Source organism: Oncorhynchus kisutch, linkage group LG21 (assembly GCF_002021735.2).
Source record: "Oncorhynchus kisutch isolate 150728-3 linkage group LG21, Okis_V2, whole genome shotgun sequence".
NCBI lineage: Eukaryota > Metazoa > Chordata > Actinopteri > Salmoniformes > Salmonidae > Oncorhynchus > Oncorhynchus kisutch.
Window position 1 is genome coordinate 3,040,340 of NC_034194.2, and position 11,134 is coordinate 3,051,473.

Consider the following 11,134-nt stretch of genomic DNA (forward strand, 5'->3'; position numbering starts at 1 on the left):
GAATTATAACGCGTCGACTATTTCTCTCTAAACCATATACCTTTGACTATTACGAGCCTGCTGCTGCCTAACACCCCTCAGTCAGACTGCTCTATCAAATATCAAATCATAGACTTAACTATAATAAACACACAGAAATACGAGCCTTTCCGGTCAAATCCGGTAACTATCACCTCGAAAACAAAACGTTTATTCCGTTCCGTATTTTATCTAACGGGTGGCATCCATGAGTCTAAATATTCCTGTTACATTGCACAACCTTCAATGTTATGTCATAATTACGTCAAATTCTGGCAAATTAGTTCGCAAAGAGCCAGGCGGGAAAAATTGTTGCATTACCCTGACTCTGCGTGCAATGAACGCAAGAGAAGTGACACAATTTCACCTGGTTAATATTGCCTGCTAACCTGGATTTCTTTTAGCTAAATATGCAGGTTTAAAAATAGATACTTGTGTATTGATTTTAAGAAAGGCATTGATGTTTATGGTTAAGTACACATTGGAGCAACGACAGTCGTTGATTGATTGTTTTTTATAAGACAAGTTTAATGCTAGTTTGCAACTTACCTTGGCTTACTGCATTCGCGTAACAGGCAGGCACCTTGTGAGGCAGGTGGTTAGAGCGTTGGACCAGTTAACTGTAAGGTTGCAAGATTGGATCCCCCGAGCTGACAAGGTAAAAATCTGTTATTCTGCCTCGTTCCTGGGCCGTCATTGAAAATAAGAATGTGTTCTTAACTGACTTACCTATTTAAATAAAGATTAAATAAAGGTGTTAAAAAATATACATTAAATAAATAAATAAATAATATATATATATATATATATATATATATTTTTTTAATCGGCAAAATCGGCGCCCAAAAATACAGATTTCTGATTGTTATGATTAATAGGTCAACCTCTAATATGGAGACTGTTTAGTGCCAAAACTAAGGGGTTAATTACATAAACTAAATAACAAATGCTCCCTGATCTTTCTTATATCTTCCAGATATAACCCATATCTTTTCTTCCATGTAGTGAATATGTTATTCAATGCATTTGTATGGGCTAATAGCAATAAGGTTAAATATGTTTTTCATAGACAGGGACATCTTAACGCTACAGCATACATTGACATTCTAGACGATTCTGTGCTTCCAACTTTGTGTTTGGAGAAGGCCCTTTCCTGTTTCAGCATGACAATGCCCCCGTGCACAAAGTATGGTCGATACAGAAATGGTTTGTCGAGATCTGTGAACTTGAGATTGGTCAAAAACTTGACTGGCTTGCAGAGAGCCCTGACCTTAACTTAAATCGAACACCTTTGGGATAAATTGTAACTCAGACTGCGAGCCAGGCCTAATCGCCCAACATCAGTGCCCCACCTCACTAATGCTGTTATGGCTGAATGGAAGCTGCAGCAATGTTCCAACATCTAGTGGAAAGCCTTCCCAGAAGAGTGGAGGCTGTTATAGCAGCAAAGGGGGGGACCAACTCCATACTAATGCCCATGATTTTGGAATGAGATGTTCAATGAGCAGGTGTCCACATACTTTTAGTCATGTAGTGTACAGTATGTGTGTTGTATTGATGATTCTGGTCAACCCCTTACTTTGATCACCTGTTTCTAAAGCATGACAAGTAATCAGTCAAACCTTAGTTTGTTACTTAAGCTAATCTAATACAATCAGAGTGTCCCATCAAGTCCAGTGCTGACTGTCAAGTCTAGGGATTGTTTGAAAATAGTTACTTTTGGCCTGCCACAAGGACTGTCTGAACTTTGGAACCAGGGTGCTATTCTGGCAGTACAGGATCTCTGAAAGAGAGATGTGAGAACTATAAAAGTCAAGAGCCAAAGCAGAGAAATCAATCTTCAGGGAAAGAGGAGGATTCCCCTATCCCAAAAGGCTTCTAAGAGCTTCTTCCAACCCATCATGGGGGATACAAAGTTAGCCCTTTTGCTGCTGTTAGGCAAAGCCTGTGTCTAGGCCTGTAAGTACAGCACAACTTACAGTTTTTAGGTCCTTGTTTTATACATTAATTTCATTATTATAAAACACGTTTTGATAGTGCTGTTAGCATCAGATTGTGTTGAAATAAGCCTGAACTTAACAAGAGATCATATACCTCATTCTGAGTACACTACTTCCATTTTGTTTCTATTGACATAGGCCTATATATAATGAAGATATGCAGCTAATACATTTGACAGACATACACTTTCTGTAATGGGACAATCTCCAACTTTTCTCTGTACGTTTGTTATTTTTTCATTTACATTTTAGATGAAGGTATACAGTATAAAATAGTCCCAAGGAGAAGATAGGAGGAAATAACCATATTGCTAGCTAATGTTAGCTTGAAACTTCAAGGGATTAAAATGAAATACTGATATAGTAAACGAGTAGTAACTGAGCAGTGTCGATACAAGTATGATATGGAATTTCCGTGATTCATACACTTCATTTGCAAACATTTAAACATTTAAAAAGAGGGAACGAATAGGACAGAACAAAACTGCTGTTTACCTCAGTCATTGGGAAAATACAGGACAGAACAATACGGCTGCTTGCCTTACATGCTGACCAGACCGGACACGTCGCATGCGCGAGCGTCGCAAATTAAATTTAGAAATCCATGTTATTCAAATATTGCACCCAGACTGCTCGCGCGCGCCAACGAGCATCTGCGACACCAGGGGCTAAAATAGAACTCATTCCTATTTCTGACGCAGACCGCGCTGAAAGTCCTGCCTCTCCCATCTCCTCATTGGTTTATAGAAGCAGGTACCCATGTGCCATCTCCTCATTGGTTATACCCACGTGGGTGACTAACTGTTTTGCCGGTAGTTGTGGTAATACAATGAAAGTTTAGGTGCGATCACCATATAAGTTAAACGATGAAAAAGCCTGGAAGGAGGAGAGATGACTAAAAACGATTCGGTTGGCCGTTTTTTTGTCGGAGTAGAGGTCCTTGTGCATTTCAGGTAAAATAACAACTCAATGTTTATATCCCAGGACAAATTAGCTATCAACCGCAAGCTAGCTAAATAGGACAAATTAACGTTAGCTAGCAAGTGCAAGCTAACTAGCTAAATTGCCATACATGTTTAATGATTTTCGACCTGTCCCCAAATTAATGTCATTGGTTCAGAGTTTGTTTTGATATTTTAACGTGCGTGTCGTGATCGCGTTTGGTGTGGGGGGACAAAATAAATTTATGCACGATGGGTTCAGTGTCAGCCTCTTAAGCGCGCGTCTCTTACGTCCTCAGAACCCAAAACAGGTGTGAGATTAAACAAAAAGGAGGGTGATTTTGTGAGAAGTTATCACTGCTTGTTATAACCATAGAGGAAGAGGCAAATCTTTATTATAACTCCTTGTAGCCTAAAAGTACAAAAGTAAAATACTTTAAAGTTTTTTTTTAAATCTGTTCTTTAGTCGGATCTGGAGGACTCAGGAAAATAACCTCACACTCAACGTCAACAAAACTAAGGAGATGATTGTGGACTTCAGGAAACAGCAGGGGGAACACCCCCCTATCCACATCGATGGAACAGTAGTGGAGAGGGTAGCAAGTTTTAAGTTCCTCGGCATACACATCACAGACAAACTGAATTGGTCCACTCACACAGACAGCATCGTGAAGAAGGCGCAGCAGCGCCTCTTCAACCTCAGGAGGCTGAAGAAATTTGGCTTGTCACCAAAAGCACTCACAAACTTCTACAGATGCACAATCGAGAGCATCCTGGCGGGCTGTATCACCGCCTGGTATGGCAACTGCACCGCCCTCAACCGTAAGGCTCTCCAGAGGGTAGTGAGGTCTGCACAACGCATCACCGGGGGCAAACTACCTGCCCTCCAGGACACCTACACCACCCGTTGCTACAGGAAGGCCATAAAGATCATCAAGGACATCAACCACCCGAGCCACTGCCTGTTCACCCCGCTGTCATCCAGAAGGCGAGGTCAGTACAGGTGCATCAAAGCTGGGACCGAGAGACTGAAAAACAGCTTCTATCTCAAGGCCATCAGACTGTTAAACAGCCACCACTAACATTGAGTGGCTGCTGCCAACACACTGTCAATGACACTGACTCAACTCCAGCCACTTTAATAATGGGAATTGATGGGAAATGATGTAAATATATCACTAGCCACTTTAAACAATGCTACCTTATATAATGTTACTTACCCTACATTATTCATCTCATATGCATATGTATATACTGTACTCTATATCATCGACTGCATCCTTATGTAATACATGTATCACTAGCCACTTTAACTATGCCACTGTTTACATACTCATCTCATATGTTATACTGTACTCGATATCATCTACTGTATCTTGCCTATGCTGCTCTGTACCATCACTCATTCATATATCCTTATGTACATATTCTTTATCCCCTTACACTGTGTATAAGACATTAGTTTTTTGGAATTGTTAGTTAGATTACTTGTTGGATTATTACTGCATTGTCGGAACTAGAAGCACAAGCATTTCGATACACTCGCATTAACATCTGCTAACCATGTGTATGTGACAAATAAATTTGATTTGATTTAGTATTTATATTTTTGACTACTGTTACTTTTACTTCACTACAGTCCTAAAGAAAATAATGTACTTTTTACTCAATACATTTCCCATGACACTCAAAAGTACTGTTACATTTTCAATACTTCAATCAGGACAGGAAAATGGTCCAATTCACTCACTTATCAAGAGAACATCCCTGGTCATCCCTACTGCCTCTGATCTGGAGGACTCACTAAACAGAGAACATCCCTGGTCATCCCTACTTCCTCTGATCTGACTGACTCACTAAACAGAGAACATCCCTGGTCATCCCTACTTCCTCTGATCTGGAGGACTCACTAAACAGAGAACATCCCTGGTCATCCCTACTGCCTCTGATCTGGAGGACTCACTAAACAGAGAACATCCCTGGTCATCCCTACTGCCTCTGATCTGGAGGACTCACTAAACAGAGAACATCCCTGGTCATCCCTACTGCCTCTGATCTGGAGGACTCACTAAACAGAGAACATCCCTGGTCATCCCTACTGCCTCTGATCTGGAGGACTCACTAAACAGAGAACATCCCTGGTCATCCCTACTGCCTCTGATCTGGAGGACTCACTAAACAGAGAACATCCCTGGTCATCCCTACTGCCTCTGATCTGGAGGACTCACTAAACAGAGAACATCCCTGGTCATCCCTACTGCCTCTGATCTGGAGGACTCACTAAACAGAGAACATCCCTGGTCATCCCTACTTCCTCTGATCTGGAGGACTCTCTAAACAGAGAACATCCCTGGTCATCCCTACTTCCTCTGATCTGGAGGACTCACTAAACAGAGAACATCCCTGGTCATCCCTACTTCCTCTGATCTGGAGGACTCACTAAACAGAGAACATCCCTGGTCATCCCTACTGCCTCTGATCTTGAGGACTCACTAAACAGAGAACATCCCTGGTCATCCCTACTGCCTCTGATCTGGAGGACTCACTAAACAGAGAACATCCCTGGTCATCCCTACTTCCTCTGATCTGGAGGACTCTCTAAACAGAGAACATCCCTGGTCATCCCTACTTCCTCTGATCTGGAGGACTCACTAAACAGAGAACATCCCTGGTCATCCCTACTTCCTCTGATCTGGAGGACTCACTAAACAGAGAACATCCCTGGTCATCCCTACTGCCTCTGATCTGGAGGACTCACTAAACAGAGAACATCCCTGGTCATCCCTACTGCCTCTGATCTGGAGGACTCACTAAACAGAGAACACCCCTGGTCATCCCTACTTCCTCTGATCTGGAGGACTCACTAAACAGAGAACATCCCTGGTCATCCCTACTGCCTCTGATCTGGAGGACTCACTAAACAGAGAACATCCCTGGTCATCCCTACTGCCTCTGATCTGGAGGACTCACTAAACAGAGAACATCCCTGGTCATCCCTACTGCCTCTGATCTGGAGGACTCACTAAACAGAGAACATCCCTGGTCATCCCTACTTCCTCTGATCTGGAGGACTCACTAAACAGAGAACATCCCTGGTCATCCCTACTTCCTCTGATCTGGAGGACTCACTAAACAGAGAACATCCCTGGTCATCCCTACTTCCTCTGATCTGGAGGACTCACTAAACAGAGAACATCCCTGGTCATCCCTACTGCCTCTGATCTGGAGGACTCACTAAACAGAGAACATCCCTGGTCATCCCTACTGCCTCTGATCTGGAGGACTCACTAAACAGAGAACATCCCTGGTCATCCCTACTGCCTCTGATCTGGAGGACTCACTAAACAGAGAACATCCCTGGTCATCCCTACTGCCTCTGATCTGGAGGACTCACTAAACAGAGAACATCCCTGGTCATCCCTGCTGCCTCTGATCTGATGGACTCTCTAAACAGAGAACATCCCTGATCATCCCTACTGCCTCTGATCTGGAGGACTCACTAAACAGAGAACATCCCTGGTCATCCCTACTTCCTCTGATCTGGAGGACTCACTAAACAGAGAACATCCCTGGTCATCCCTACTGCCTCTGATCTGGAGGACTCACTAAACAGAGAACATCCCTGGTCATCCCTACTGCCTCTGATCTGGAGGACTCACTAAACAGAGAACATCCCTGGTCATCCCTACTGCCTCTGATCTGGAGGACTCACTAAACAGAGAACATCCCTGGTCATCCCTACTGCCTCTGATCTGGAGGACTCACTAAACAGAGAACATCCCTGGTCATCCCTACTGCCTCTGATCTGGAGGACTCACTAAACAGAGAACATCCCTGGTCATCCCTACTGCCTCTGATCTGGAGGACTCACTAAACAGAGAACATCCCTGGTCATCCCTACTGCCTCTGATCTGGAGGACTCACTAAACAGAGAACATCCCTGGTCATCCCTACTGCCTCTGATCTGGAGGACTCACTAAACAGAGAACATCCCTGGTCATCCCTACTGCCTCTGATCTGGAAGACTCACTAAACAGAGAACATCCCTGGTCATCCCTACTTCCTCTGATCTGGAGGACTCACTAAACAGAGAACATCCCTGGTCATCCCTACTTCCTCTGATCTGGAGGACTCACTAAACAGAGAACATCCCTGGTCATCCCTACTGCCTCTGATCTGGAGGACTCACTAAACAGAGAACATCCCTGGTCATCCCTACTGCCTCTGATCTGGAGGACTCACTAAACAGAGAACATCCCTGGTCATCCCTACTTCCTCTGATCTGGAGGACTCACTAAACAGAGAACATCCCTGGTCATCCCTACTTCCTCTGATCTGGAGGACTCACTAAACAGAGAACATCCCTGGTCATCCCTACTTCCTCTGATCTGGAGGACTCACTAAACAGAGAACATCCCTGGTCATCCCTACTTCCTCTGATCTGGAGGACTCACTAAACACAAATGCTTCATTTGTAAATGATGCGTGTTTTATTGTGCCCCTGGCTATCCGTAGAAAAGAAAAGAAAATTGTGCCGTCTGATTTGCTTATTATAATCAATTTGAAATTATTTATACTTTTAGTTTTGATACTGAAGTATATTTTTGCAATTACATTTTCTTTTGATACTTAAGTATATTTAAAACCAAATACTTTTAGACTTTTACTCAATAAGTATTTTTCTGGGTGATTTTAACTTTTTGTGAGTCACTTTGCATCAAGGCATCTTTACTTTTACTGACGTATGACAATTGCGTACTTTTTCCACCAATGGAAAATTACTAATTCATACCCCATTCTTTTTTAGTGGCAAAGAGGTTCAAGAACTTCAGGAGATTTGTGTACGAGTATGAAGTCGAGACCCTTAATGGTGTAAATGGAGCTACCAGCCTCAAGAATGGTCCAAAAGTCACCTGCAAGGTACGTGACAGACAGCTGAGCCCAGAGCCCTTAATCAACTCTTCAGTGCTTTCACTCAACTTCCCTTATAGAATGGAACATTAAATTGACAGTCCTCTGACCATCCCTTTTCTCCTTCTTCTCACAGTTCGAAATCGATGTGCTCCAAGCATGCAGTTTTATCCTGCGCACCACAGAGTGCTCCCTGAGCGAAGTCATTGACGTCGACGCATAGGGTTTCCCTGTGTTCACACCAGCTGCTGGTGCTGAGGCTTTCCAGGCTGCCATGGAGAAGTACGTTTTCACGTCACTTTTATCCCACAGGGATTTACAGACCTTTTGGGGCAATTTAAAACCGCTAAAGGAGTTCACTGAAGTGTGCAGTTGTTTCAATTGATTATTCCAACTTGATGTAATTACCTGATGTAATGTATTTATAGCTTTCTTGTAGTTTTTTATATATATTTTGTTGTTGCTGTATTGATGTCATTTGTGTCCTCAGGGCACTATTGTAAATGAGATAGTGGTCTCAATTGGGTTACCCTGAATAAATAAAAGTTGTTAAAATAAATAATAATATTTGACTCTTACAAAAACTCTCACAACTTTCAGGCCACCCTTCATGGAGTGTGACACCGACTTCACCGTTAACTCCAGGGAAGACATAGCCACTGACGTCACCGTCACCAGACACCTGTCCAAATGCGACAGCTTCATTGCCCAGAAGGATCACACCAGCCCCCTGGATATCATCTCTGGCAATGTAAGAGGAGGGAAAAAACAACAATTTGATGGCGATCCTTTACAAAAAAACATTTGGTAATTATTTGATTAAGCACTACATTTGAATATAATATAATAGTTGTATTAATTTACACGATAAACCCACCATGATTGTTGTTCCTGACAAAGTGTTTGATTCTGGTTCCCCATCAACAGCAATACCCACTGTCCAAGCTGATCAGCAGCACCCAGACTTGCAACTACAAGTTTGACATTCAGAAGAAGCACATGACTGCTGGATCCTGCACTGAGAAACACACATTCCTGGCTTTCTCCCACCAGTAAGTCCAGACAATTAAAAATCTGTTTTTCCAGTGAATAGCAAACGGAGTCTGCAATAATGGTAGCCAACATATGATCCTGGCCAGTTTGTCATTCATTAAATGTTCTTTCATCCTCTTTCCCAAATGACTGAGTATGTAGTGTCAACACTGGTGATACAGACTGACTCTCCTAGAGACTAGCAAGAACAACGAAAGAGTCTTCAACCACAGTGAGAATTTCCTCTCATAGTTCCTTTTACTGTTCAACTTTAACTTGACAACTCCGCTTTTACCAAAAATTATGAAAAGTATGTGTACTGTACCAGGCGACTATTACAACATTTCTTCTATTTTACTCTCTGAAGATGAAGCCAACCTCAAGGGTCTGCCCATGGAGGCTGCTGAGGACAAAGCTGTCGTCCAAACCGCAAATGCTGCTCTTGCCACCATGAGGGAACAGAACACCCATACCAGAGACCAACCAGGGCTGCTCCCTGCACAGAAGTCCGCCACGTGCTCCTTGGATATCAATGATTACACATTAACTATACATACAGGAAAAGTACAGGATAGTATTTCAACCAGTGGAGAATGTGGAATGCTTTATTGAAATATTTTAAGAGTTCAATCTTGGGCGGGCAGGTGGTTAGTGTTGGACTATTAACTGGATGGTTGTAAGATCGATCCTGAGCCGACCAAGGTAAATCAGTCCTTCTGCCCCTGAACAAGGCAGTTCCCTAGGCCGTCATACTAATCTGACATGCCTAGTTAAAAAAAAAAGTAGGAAAATCTGTACTTCAATGCACATATGGTGTGCGTTAAACTAGGTGGGGGGGGGGGGAGCATATGATTCATGAATGACAGTGCTACCCTAATAGCGCTGTCGTGACTGGATTCCTCTCAAAAAAACGGCAGACGAGAGCACATGATTAAGCCTTTTTATTTGAACACTGTCAGTCATAAATCACGAGGTGACCTTGGATCATTAACTCTGGGATTTCAATGTAAAGCATCTATTTAATAATCGTTCCTGTTGACTCAACCAAGTGACATCTCACCTGTGAAAAGGCTGTGCCCTCTGTCAGCCATTTCAGATGCGGGAGGGGTTCAACAAAACAGCTGCTATAACCTAGAGGATTTAGGGGGAGAGGGATGACATGGACACCACACACAATAAGTGGCTACAGAGTACTTTAAGCTGAAAAACAGACCCATGAGGACAAACAATAGAAGATGGTGTCTGCGTCACATACAGTATCTTTCTAAGTGTACCTGAAACATTTAAATATAGAGGGCTGTGTTTCTCACCACTTGGTTATTGCAAGGCTAACCCATGACTTGGCAGCAACAGATAGTCCAGTCGAAATATTTGCTGTGTGCAGCTGACGTCTTAAGGTTTTTTTTAACTCATGCACACCAGACAGATTCCACGGAGAAAAAGAACACAGAACAGTTGAATTACCTCTGGTTATGGGCACTTTTTGCCAGCAATAAAGCTTCCAAGGCCTGGTTCTCACACAGTGAACATCTGGCAATATCTACATTTTCGACCCCCTTGGTCAGCTCGCTCTCTAATGTAAAGAAAACAATAACTGAGGTATGACCGTTCAATCTAAAGCAGCACGTGTGATTTTTTTTTGGATAAATCAACACAGTCAGTGCTGCCTACCTGAGATGCCATCTTCGTAGGTGTCCGCTTTGACTTCCTTTTGTGTCGGGAAAATAATTGCTTTCAGAACTATTTTTGATTTAATCAAAAAGACTCAACAATTCGCCTGTGAATAACCACACCTTCATACAAACATGGTACTGTATACAGAATTCTTGATGCGCACCTGAAGACGCTGCCCTATCCTGCCAGCACGCCCACAAGCGAGCCACTCCGGAGCAGAATGATGACGCATGGAAGAGAGAAAGGAATGAGAGGGGAACAGCAATTTGTTGCAAGTTGGGCTAATAGCTGAACAATAGACTATTCTTTAGTAAAGGTTGAATAGTCTAATAGCCGAGCTAGGTGTGAACCCCCCCTCCCCTCTATCACAGACCAGATTTCCCTAACGACCAATGTAATGACTGTTCAAATAAGTTATGTTGCCTGACAATTTGTTAGCTACGCTGTCCATACGAACCACATAACATATTATTACACAGCACTATGTACCAGTATGTTACCTAGCTACCTAATGTTAGTAGTTGTACACCAAACTTTCCAGTATATTAACTTTAGTCT

The 11,134-nt window shown here is 42.8% G+C and overlaps 1 pseudogene; it reads left to right on the top strand.

Moving 5' to 3' along the window:
- The first annotated feature begins 7,856 nt into the window (after positions 1 to 7,856).
- On the top strand, positions 7,857 to 10,037 carry LOC109884006 (apolipoprotein B-100-like; annotated as a pseudogene).
- Positions 10,038 to 11,134: the final 1,097 nt, after the last annotated feature.